The sequence below is a fragment of the Ambystoma mexicanum genome, chromosome 4q (assembly GCF_040938575.1).
Source record: "Ambystoma mexicanum isolate Mex_15411 chromosome 4q, UKY_AmexF1_1, whole genome shotgun sequence".
Taxonomy (NCBI): Eukaryota; Metazoa; Chordata; class Amphibia; order Caudata; family Ambystomatidae; genus Ambystoma; species Ambystoma mexicanum.
In genome coordinates, this window is record NC_090928.1 from 1207266316 (window position 1) to 1207278944 (window position 12629).

The window sequence follows — 12629 nt, forward strand, 5'->3', positions numbered from 1 at the left end:
AATTACTGCCCATTCATACAGGGGGTGCACATCATTGTCGAAAACTCATCAACCCTTGCAATATCTCCAAAGGGACCAAATCTGGGCGGGGAACATTAGTAATTCCAAAATTACTTCCGGGATTCTGTCTATGCAAGGCTTTCCTGTGAAGGTCAGATATGGCCAAAACTAGAAGAGTCCCCTAGCGCAAGGGCTGGTGGACTTGCATGATTGCGCTCAAGAAAACTGTCTCGAGGATGAAAGTACAATGCCCAACAACAACATGGAGGCATACTTAACTACCCCACACAAGGTCTATGAAGAAGACACATGTCAAGGGATACCCACAGCTTATGTGGATCGGTGCTCCAACCATGTTGATAGCAATGGGGAAAAAGAACTGGTGGCTGGCATTGGGAATGCCTGGGTGAATGATACCCCAGAACCCTCTGTTGGGTATAAAATAGGATCCCGAAGTAGTCAGGTTGCAGAGCTAATTGCTGTTTATCAAGCCATCGTCTTTGCAGTGCACCACCAACCCAATGAACTTGTCATAATCACTGACCATCCAATAAGATGACCATCTATCAGAACAAGATAAGAAGTAATTCCAAGATAGAGGGGCCAGATAAGACTGGGAATCACCTAGCTAATCAGCTGGCTAAAACCAGAGCTCTGCAGGGGGATTTCGTAGAAACGGAATCCCTGCTGGGTAAAATCCAAATGTCAGCTGTTACCAGGTCACAAACTCAGACTTACAGCAAACTCTCAACAGCCCAGTGGAGTACAGATACCCCTGATGCAGATTTGATCACTGCACAGAAAGAGGACCCAATCATTGGGAAATTGTATCGACACAATGAAGTCCCTGCAAGCTTTTCTCTAAACGAGTTTCCGGGTGTTGATGAATTTTTACAACATTTTCCAGGTCCAAGAAGGTTTGTTGGTAAGAGAGCCCTATCCTGCTGTGACCAGTGGGTGGTACCTACCTCATTCCGAAGCCTGATGTTGAATCACGTCCATGATGCGGCCACTGCCGGTCATAGGGGGTTTCATACGACATTGGAATTCTTGTGTGAGGTTGCCAACTGACCACACATGGGCCCGGACCTCGACACTTACATAAAGGGGTGTCTTGTGTGTGCTCAATTCCAACCCAGTTCTCTCACACACATAGCTCCCCTACAGAAAAGGGGATTAACACTGACTTGGTCAGAATTACAAGTGGATTTCATCGGGCCAGTGATTTGCTCCTCTAGAGGAAACAAGTACATGTTAACTGTGACATGCTTGTTTTCGAATGGCTAGAAAGTCTTCCAGCCCCGAATTGTAAGGCAGAGACAGCTGCTGCATTGAGGATCAACCACATCTTCTCTTCGGCCTCCCGCAATGGATTGAGTTGGACCGAGGTAGCCATTTTACCAGTGAGGTGATGGAGAAGATGTTTGAGATGCTAGGTGTAAAAAGAAAACTCCACCTTGCCTACCGCCTGGCCTCAAGTGGGGGGGGGGGAGGCTAGACAGATACAACAAAACAATTGTGAGTATCTTAAAGAAGTTTGTGGAAGACTCTGGACCCAGTTGGGACATCCTATTGCGGCTTGTCCTGATGGCTATTAGGTCTACATCATCTTCTGCAACCATATGAAAAATGGTGTTACCACAGCATCTGCTCTATAGGACTCAGGAGCAGACACTGATAAATGCGACCACTACTCATGATTACATTGAATATTTAAGGAAGCACCTCCAGCATGCTTTTGCTTATGCTCAGCGCAATTTAGAAACGTCGGCTGAAGGAATGAAGACCTACTGTGATCTAAAGACCACCAAGAAAGAGTATGAAATAGGGGACAAGGTTTAACTGTACAATTTTCAAAAAAAATCAAGCCAAGGAGCAGAAATTCCTCCCATTTTGGTGTGGTGCCTTTGAAATTGTAGATAAAATATCACCTGTTGCTAACAAGATCTGCACCCCAAAAGGTGAACTGACAGAAGAAAAATGGGTCCACATCAACCAGTTGAAAAGCTGTCATCCCAGACACACTCTACGACTGATTGATGATCCAAATGTAGTTGGAGCAGAGGAACAGTCTGTAGAATGAAAAGGGTAGATGAAAAGATGGATGAAATTTACTTGATGCTGAAGTACAAATGAAGAATATAAATATATTGTGTTTTGTGAAATGGAAATGTTATGTTTGAACTGTATATTGTTGTTGTTGGAAATTCTATGTACCTCTTCCTGGGGAAAAATGGGTGTAAAAAGTACTGAAACTCTTTTTCTATCTTTTATTAGAGCGCTAACCTCCTGAACTTCCAGCCTGGAAGTGAGAGCGGAGTCCGGTGAGAACCAAAGGAACCCAGAAAGGAAGGAAGAAAGGGGGTGCAGTGCCACGTCCTCCAACCCAAAGATGGAAGGGGAGGCTGGAGTGCTCACTCCCAAAAGAAGTAAGAAAATGTCGGTGCCATGACATGCTCCCCAACCCAGAGATGGAAGTGGAGACTTCAGTGCCCACTACCTGATGAAGGAAATGACGCCTAATGAAACCCCACTCTGCCCTGCTCGTCCCTAACAAGAGTCATTGAAGAACAGGGGGTGGGAGGGCATTTGGGGTGCATTTAAAGGCCTCATACAGAAATCTCTTTCACATGAATAGCAAGATTTTAAACACTGAAACAAAAACGGCCTGGCATTTGTTTTTGTTTTTCAGGTAAAATTAAAGAGCCATGTGGAAAGGGGCTTCCCTGTCTTTACCAATGAAAAAGCAGCATTTTAATTTACAAAATAAGGAGGAATCAAAGATCCCCGTCACATGGAAAACGGGATTTTTAAACATTGAAAACAAAAACCACCTGCACAACTATGTGCAAATAAAAAAAGTATTGTAAAAAAGTAAAAGTGAAAAAAATATCACTGCTAACAGAAAAATGTCAGGAAAACAAATCATGATGTGTGGGTTGACAAAGAGCAATGTATATTATGTTTCAACCACAAAACTCCAGTGACATTTGAAGAGCCACTTGGTGTTCATGAAAAAAATGTCAGCCCAAGGCAGACCCTTTTGCTGGCTATGGGCAAAACTTCACAAGGATACTTCCAGCCTCGATTTCACATCTCCCATCTAACGACGAACTGCAATAAAAATGTCCTCCTAAAGGCATTGAAATTCAGGGTTCTCCAGACCTGCTGGCTATGAAAGCACGGACTTAAAGAAAAGTCATCTCTGGCTGGAGAACGACTTATAAGTGTGAAAATGGGAGCACCCACTTCGAAGAGCAAGCTTCCAACACAAAGGAGACTGATAAAGGTACAGGCTGACCCACTGAAAACAAATGGCCTGAAGCAGGAGCAGGATCATTTGTCCCAATTGAACAGTCACAATTCATTTAATAGGACTATTGTTATTAAGACCTTTTTCTCAAGCCATGATAAGGCGGATGGATTTCATATATGAACCATTTTTAATGTAATTTCCAGGCGATTTTGGGGATCTAAAAGAAATCTTCCTGTGACTTTGGGAACTGTATGTTCCAGTTAAACTTGGTTTCTGGCTCATCTGAACATATTCCAAATGTGAGAGTTGGTGAGTGATTGGAAATTTAAATTAGGGCTATGCTTAATAACTTACATATTCATAATTATTGTGCTTTTTATGGAAACAGTAGAAAGGTGCCACATGGCTGTGCTACATGATACCGATTTGGTGGTGGGCTTATCTAATTCCCTATGATTAGCGGAAACAGAAAATATGTTTAATCTGGCAGTTGCTAATAAAATTAAGAAGTTGTGATACATAACTAGTTATTTCCAAATAGTTGTAAGGAGAACACAGGATGATGACAAATGGGAATTTCCATATGTTGCTCCAAACCACTAAATCAATCCTGACTTGGAGACTGTCCAATCCTACTGGCAGGGATTATTGCTGGGTAATTCCCCAAGATTTTAAAATTGGTTGTGTCATCGCTGCTATATAAGGGGGACTGCACTAGGACAGAGACACAGGAAAGGAGAAAGACAGGAACAGACAGCCAAGAGACAGACCATCAGTTTGTAAGGAGACACCAGAGGAGATTGACATCTGGGTGGAGCTGTCTATCTCTAGGAAGGCCTCAAAGCTGACTGGGTCCTATGGTGGAGAGCAGTAGGCCATCTTTGAGAGTGAAGGCTTTCCTGAACCTTTAACCTTAAACAGCCTTAATCCAAGGCTTGCTACGTAAGTAGAACAGCACCCTGGGAAACCAAAGGTGGGGGAGTCTGCTTGCCTTCAATCCTTTCCCTTTATAGTGGGTGGGGGAGGGGCATGGAGCAAAACTGTGTAGATCGTTAACCTATGTAACCAAAAATATTAATTTGATTCATTCCCCATTTGGCAGAACACTACGACGTGAATTTTATTAAAATTAGAAATTAACAAAGCTCACTTCCCGGTGTGTGCTGAAAACTATAGCCTATAAATTAATTTAGTAATACTTGTTGTCCAGCTGTCCCGACACCTTTCAGGAAGAGGGGTGTCTTTGTTCTTAAATAAATCCAACATTTTTATCCACCTTTCCCAATACAGGCCTTTCATGAAGGGGGTCTTAAATCCAAAATTCCCCAGAGGATTTCAATTTGTCTGTCTGACATTCCTAACTTAGACCAAAGCAAGGTGGGGGCGCTGAAAAACAAAGCGATAAATCACCATGTGTTTATTTTAAACCAAAAGTGTGGGCGAAATTAGAATTATCATATGTATTTTTACCAATATTGAAATCCTACTGCTACCCTTTTAAGTCTACAGGAAAATCAAAATCGCACAACATTACATAAGTGCCTTTGCAATTTATCAGTATCATTATTTAGTGAACTGAAATTTGCAGAAAGTGAATAATTGTAATTGCTTTCTTTTTAACTCACTTTTGTGATTTATTTATGCTGAGAGAAGTTGATGGTGTTGGGCAACGGATAAAGTGGTGTTCAACATTTTTGTGCTAAATTCTATTACTTTTAATTTAAATAAATACCAATATATTTCTCGTACACCGGCCTGGTTCTTGACTCATTGTTAGCTCAGGGAAGGGGGATCCAAGTGGCATGATATGTGTCTGAGATAGGGCTAAAAAAAGAATCTGTCAGAAAGATTGTTGCGTCACCACTTGAGAGGGGAGGGGAACTCCCTGTGTTGAGGGTGGCTTCTCAATAAACCGTTACAAAAGCAGTGATCATGTCCGACAAATCCTGTCAGAACATTGACCACAACACGTTACGCTGTTTCTTTTCCCTAAAGACAGCAATAAAATAATGCTTTCCACAAATCATTACAAAAGGAGGCTTCCCAACAGAGATGATGTGCAACATCACTGGCTACAGTATGCCACATCAAGGGCACTGTGTTTTGCTTCTCTTGTAAGCTGTTAAGCAGTAATACAACCAGTGCATCATCTCTTGCTGATAAAGGGTCAATGGTCTGGAAAAACATGTCTGCCATTCTAGCTGCAGATGAAAGAAGCAAGGATCGTTTAGAAAATATTCAACAGTGGAAGGAACTGGCACTGTGAAGTAAAAAGAAGAAAACAATTGATAAAGAAAATGTGTGCCTCATTAAGCAAGAAGAGAAGTATTGGCAGCAAATCCTAGAACAGCTGATTGCTTTGGTAAGAATTCTCGGTATGCAAAATCTGGCCTATCGTGGAATACATGAAAAACTGCAAACATTTAGTAATGGAAACTTCATGACATTTGTTGAATATCTACCTTTGTTTGACCCACTCATGAATGAGCATCTTTGTAAAATAACAGCCCAAAAGAGATCATATTCACTTCCTGAGGAAAAATATTCAAAATGAACTGATTCAGCTTTTAGCCACAACCATTAAAGAGGAAATTCTAACCACAGTTCGGGCTGCAAAGCACTTTTCAATCAGATCGCACACCAGATGTCAGCCATTTTGAACAAATGGCAATGATTGTTCGATATGTGGCCACCATGTCACTGTTGAATGCTGATCATTGTGAGCCAGTGTGCATAAAAGAACATTTCTTAGGATTTGTGCCATGAAAAGAGACAACTGGAGCTCGTCTGACAGACACTATCCTCCACCAATAACCAGAAATGTCATTGCCCATTGAGAACTTGCGTGGCCAAGGCTATGATAATTCAAGCAATATGATGGGGAAAGAAAATGGTGTACAACGAATAATTAATTTTGGATGTAACTACATATGCTTTATTTGGCCTTTGCAGTGCACATTCTTTAAAATTGGTTGTTAATGATGCAGCTAAGTGTTTCTTGGAGGGATCTGCTTTCTTTGACATGGAACAACATGTGTATGTGTATTTCTCTGGTTCAACATGCCGTTGAAAATGTCTAATGCACCATGTTAAAAATCTTACATTGAGACCACTGAGTGACACAAGATGGGAAAGTCGAATTCATGCCTTGAATCCTCCGCGCTATCAGCCGGGCGATGTGTATGAGGCACTAGTGGCGATATCAAATGACCCCGCAAACAGGATCATCTGGCAATATCTCTTGCATAGATGCCCAAGGCCTTGCAAAGGGTAATTCTCTTTGAGATGAATGTGACAAGCAAAGAACTTCAGTCAAAATCATTTGATGTTCACAATGTCATGAAACAACTGGAGGAAACCAAGAAGTTTTTTAGTGGTTGCAGGAGTGATGAAAGGTTTGAGAAACCACTTGGACATTCCTGCATGCTTTGAACCTGATTATTCTGTCGGTGTCCAAAGCAAGAGGCAGTTCATAAATGAAGCAGATGATGAGCCCATTGAAAGTCCCAAGGAAAAATTCAAAGTGAACTTTTTCTATGTGATCATTGACTCAGCCCTTCAATCTGTAGAAGAGAGATTTACTCACATGCATCATATTAGTTCTGTGATTGGCTTCCTCTACAACAGACACAGTCTGAATAATAAGGCAGCACATCAAATTATTTACCACTGCTTGAGCTAGAGAAAGCTTTACAGAATGGGGACTCTGGGGACTCTAAGGAGATTGATGCATCACATTTATGTGCATATATGATCAGGGCGAGCCTGGATATAGTGGGACCCACTCTTTTATTCCATTAACCATACTTGTAACAGTAAATGTGATAATACAGCCATCAAATGCAATACAATACATCCAAAATATGGCACATAAAACCTAAATTATGTATACAAACAATCAACATTACTTATCAATGTGATCTACAAAAGGTGACTCATATCAATGTGGAACGGTCCCTTTGCATTTTCTTGGGCCCGTGTATAAATGTGCATGCTCTATTATACAGCTGGTTTGACAGTGTTGGGATTAAACACTGTGTTCTTATTGGGTTTTCGACACAACTGTGTTGCAGCCTCTATAGCAGCTGGAGGTGGCTGTATTTTCACCGGCCTTCATCAGGACATGGGATTGAGATGGTGTGTCATTCAATGGGATATCATGTGGCAGGAGTTGTGCATTGTGTAATCATACATGTCAAGGAAGAACTCAGGAGGTGTGTGTGAGACATATATACGGATGATTCCTGCTACTACATGAATCACAGAGATCACTTGAGTGTAGAGGGATTCTACTGGGGAAAGGTCCACCCCTTACCAATTTTTCCTGCACTGCCAAACTCATGATGCAACCCCTTTTACCTTGCCTTACTATTGCATTGAAAGTTTCAGAATAGTGTGTGAAAGAAATGGCATATTGCTGGTCAATATTTGTGAAAAATCATATATTGTTCTTTTCATTTTTCTTTTTTCGTTCATTTTATCCCCTCGAATTACTTGTGTGTAAAATCTATTGAACACACTGATGATCATCCCCCAGTCCTATCTGCATCTCCTTCTTGCCCAATGTAATTGTTGGGTACTCAAATACGGTGAAAGAAAAGGAAGACAAAAAGATATGGAAACAAAAAAAATATAAGACATGTTGATATTTATATTAACAAATACAAAGACAAACTGGCTTTTGGAATACCAAGATTACAAAAAAAACAATACAAAGATGGGAAGAGGGACTAGAAAATAACCAATTTAGAAAAATATGCTAGCATCAAATATAATTATCGCTATGCATCTCATCCTTTCAAAATAAGAAAAAAAAAAGATAACACAAGGGGTTTTACAAATCCTCGAATAAAATGTGCCTTAGAAAAGAGATTCGGTACAGACCAGACAACTTGAGAAGTATTATGGAAAATATTCCAAGCTACAATTAAAGCTCTTTTTCTCCCAAATTCTCTTAATCTTAATGGTTATGTCTGAACTGGTATTTGGTGACTAAGAAGGAAATTAAAACAAAAGGGAAGCAAGGATATCTCAGGGGCAATGTGTTTGTTTGGAATCAAGACAATGCAGTGCAACACAGGTTTGAATCCCAATCCTGTGCTTAGAAACCACTCGCTGGTATTAAGCACGTAAGTGAGAAGGTCTGTGTTGTTACCAACGCAGGGCGATCACTTGGAGGAACTAGTCCTATGAATTGAAAATGTTGTTCAAAATCATTGAAGTTAGTTTGGATTCTGTGTTTGCACATGTATCCTGTTCTGTGTGAAAAGCCCATCAGAAATGTTCTGGATTGGCCCGTCAATTTTGAGTTTATGACCATCTTTGCTAATACTTAGGGCAGCGGTTGCTTTTTCCACAGCTTCTTATTATAAAACCTCTTTTGCTAATAGAACACCATTAATTGATCTGTGTCACATTGTTATTTCATTTTAATATATTTGAATCTTTTGTTCAGTGCTCGCCCTACCCATAGGGTCTCAAAGTACCTTGCATTGTTCACAGGTTGACAAGATGGGAGGTGAAACAAAAGGTTTCAGCATAGGATCAGCTGATGTGGATATAAAAGTGCTAACAGGAGAGTCAGAGGGGCAAACAAGTATGTTTTGAGGCTCTTTTTGAAAGTGGTGCTGAGGGGTTCAGTGGGGATGTGAAGAGGTAGTGTGTTCCATGTTCTGGGGTCCCACTGGGTAAATGCTTGTTTTTGTGTGGATGTTAGTTTGCAGAGCAGAAAGTGTAGTAGATGATGGCTGGCTTGTCAAGTGTTTATGTGGGAGATGGGTTTGAGTTTGTTGTGAATGCAAGGGGGTTTTTGTGGTGGATGGCCTTGTATACAATACAGTCCTTCGAAGGCCATCTTCTGGGGAAGAGGGAGCCAGTAGAGCTGGGGTGATGTGTGAATGTTCAGGTGGGTAGAGGATGAGTCTGGCTGCTGTGTTTAGTATGGCTTTCATGGGGGTAAGGATGCTGCTGGGGAGTCCAGTGAGGAGAGCATTCCCATACTCCAGCTGGGGCCGAACTAGTCATCAGGGGGGAGGATGGCTCAGATTTTCCATATGTGGTCTAGTTGTAGATTGAATGTTTTGGTGTAAGTAGTTATTTAGTGTTTGAAGGAAAGGTGGGGGGTCGATGGTGAAGCTAAAGTATTTGACAGATGTGGAGAGGGATGTGTGTATGTTGTTTCATGGCAAGTTCTTTAATCCAGTGTTTTGAGGTCAAGTATGTGTCTTGGGAGGCAGATGAGAAGGTATTCTGTTTTGGGAGGGTTGGTGATTGTGGAGAGACAGCTTTCGAGGGTTTGGATTTGTGAAGGGGTTGGGATTTGGAATTATATTTGCGCATCGCCTGTGTATTTGTGGAAATGGACATTGTGAGTGTTAAGGGTCTGTGTGAGGGATTCTACATACATGTTGAAGAGGAGTGGAGACAGGGAGGAGCCCAGCTTGACCCTGTACTTGAGTGGGGTGAGGTCTGAATGATAAGGCAGCATGAGACAAATTGTGTCCTATCAGTGAGGAAGATGCCTATAAGCTTCATCCTGTGGAATAGGATGTTGAGTAAATTGGTGTGGTTGATGTTGTTGAAGGCTGAAGAGAATTCGAGGAGTATTACTGCTGTGTGTCCTTTGTCTGTGATGTTGTGGAGGTCATAAAGGATGCGAAGAGTAGTGGTTTCTGTGCTGTGTCCAGTTAAAAAGCTATATTGGAAGGGGGTGAGTAATTTGTTTGCCATGAAGCATTACTGTAGTTGGAAAGTGAGAAAGCTTTCCATGATTCTGGCGAGGTATGGCAGTATAGTAATGGGGCAGTCATTTTCGGGGAGCATGGGTCCGAGAGATGGTATTTTGAGGAGGGGGGATTTTCCAGTTTTGAGTGCAAGCAATATAGTACCACGTGGGGAAGAGGAGTTGATGATGTTGAGCCAGTGCAGAGTGAGGTGATGATGCTATTGAAGTAGGTTTGGGTCTTTCAAGAAGTGTTCAGGTTTGGACAATCGGGGCAGGAGGATATCGGTGTCGATGGGGTGGGCTTGTCTGATATGTATTTTAGATTTGAAGTAGTACATGAGGGATTTACATACTGACTTGGATGATGTTGTGGAAGGTGTGGAAATCGATGGTGGTTTGTAGAGGCATTTGACAATGTTAAATAGTGTCTCTGTAGTATTGGTGGCGGATTGGTAGTGGGTGACTTGGGCATTGCGTATGTCTGTTTTGTACTTGTTGCAGCAGTGTTTGAGGGGTGTGCCGTTTGCAGGGAAGGGGTTCTCTATCTAGGCTGGTTCTAGGCATCTGGCATCCTTCTTGATAGAGAGGAGGGAACTGTTGTACCTCGGTTTATGGTGGTAAATGTGGGGGTTTTGTGATTTGAGGGGGACAACTTGGTCAAGTGCATCTGTGATGATGGCGTTGTAATTGTGGAGGCAAATGAAGGAATGTCTGTGGGGAGCAGAGGGGTGGTCTGTGTGATGCTAAGACTGTCTGTAATGTGTTTGGTTTGTGTGGCTGGGGCTGAGGGTGAAGTGTAGGGGGATGTTGTGTGACAGAGTGAGCCTAGAGGGGATTGCAAAATGAACGAAACATAATACCCAAATTTGACTTACCACAAAGAGATGATTTTTGCTTGAAATCAAAAGGTCTAGGGTATTGTCTGGTATGTGTGTTGGTAGGCGATGAGTTCTGTGAGGTCATTGGGGGTGAGTGGCGTGAGGATACTGTTTAGTATGGGCTTGCATTCTGGATGCGAACTACCAGGATTGAAGTCGCCAATTTATATATTGATGCAGGGCATCTTTATCATATAGTACTTTTAGGTCCTTTGGTCTCATATGTCATCCTACTTTTTGATGCAACCTGGTCATAATGTGTCTCTTGGAGCATGTCTTAGTGCATTCCTCAAAATTCTCTGCTCACTTGTGATCATTATGTTCCTCATAATGTGGGCTTGTTGTAGTTTATCATTTTCAATTATTGTTATATGTGCATTCCACAAGTGGTGCTCCCTTCGGGTAGCCAATATTTGTTCTTTGGCTGCAGGTCTATCTAATCTGAGGTTGGACTACAAATACTCATCATTGATATTTGTGATGTTGACCAGTGTGTGATGCCTCTTTTTCCTGTCGACAAGATTTGTTATTTCCTTAAATTAACTCCGGTTGATTTATTTTTTTCCGTCATTAATACCCTAAAGAGAAACCAACTGACCTCTCCACTCTCACCACAGTGTGGAGTTAAAAGGAAACTGCAATAGCTATGCCCAGATTTTTGGCTAGGTGAGCACATGGTTATGTATGGCGATGTATGGTGGTGTATTATGCTTATCTACGCTTATGCTTACCTATGCTTATCTCCACTTCTATAAACTTCATGCATAGGGTATTGAATTGTGAAATGGAAATAGAAGGGCCTTACAAATGAGAAAAAGTGTGTGAAAGCTGGGTAAGAATACCACTTCTGCCAACGCCTTTTGATTTGGCCCTATTTCTTTTTGTTTCATTTGGGGCTCATTCTGAGCCTTCCGGTCCAGAAATAACAGTGCCAGTGAGCTAACCGGCCCTGTTGTTTCTGGACAGGCATATTACAGGTCTGCAGGCGGGTGTGGTCCTGCCTGGCAGGTCAGACCTTCTGGGCGGAATGGCACCTGCCCACAGAGTTTTCACAGAAGCACTGGCACTGTTATTAATGGACCACCGTTTCCTTGGTCCCCACTCCCACAGAGTCCTATGGAATTCTATGGGAATGGGGACTTACAATGTACTGGCGCCTGACTTTCCGGTCTACCGTTGGTTGTAATACCCCGGTGTTACCGGGAAGTCAGGCACCAGTAAATCATTATGGTCCTGCGGCAGCCGGCCGGTAGCACTTGCACGGTTACCGCTGGGGCCGTAATTAGACCCATTATGTTTCATTTATATACAAGTAAAAGAAAAGCCTAGCTGCCCGACCTACTAGGAGGGGTTGCTCTACCTCAACAAAATAACTAAGGACCCGTTCAGGATGCCTGTAAATTAAAGTGTCCACCATCCTTTGTATAAACCGATTTCCGTCCCTTACACTTTCAAACTAACTAAGGAAAACTGGATGTTTGATTAATTTCGCGTCCCTTTTCTCGGTCTGCTTTCACTGGTCGGGTTTATTTTCTGTCTCCCACTAGCCAGACCCACCTCGCTTGGACCTCTTGCAAAGTCACGTCTCTCTGCGTCCTGGCTTTCAACCTTCGGGTCTCCTACCACCAAATGGCATCTCATTCCATGCTCAGCCAGGGCTTCCTTGATGCTTCCTTCAGTCCTTCTTCTGTTTTTATGATTTGGGATGCCTCTTGAAAACTGTACCGCGTATATTGGTTCCTTGGTGTGCTCTTGCTTCCTTGTGGTACGT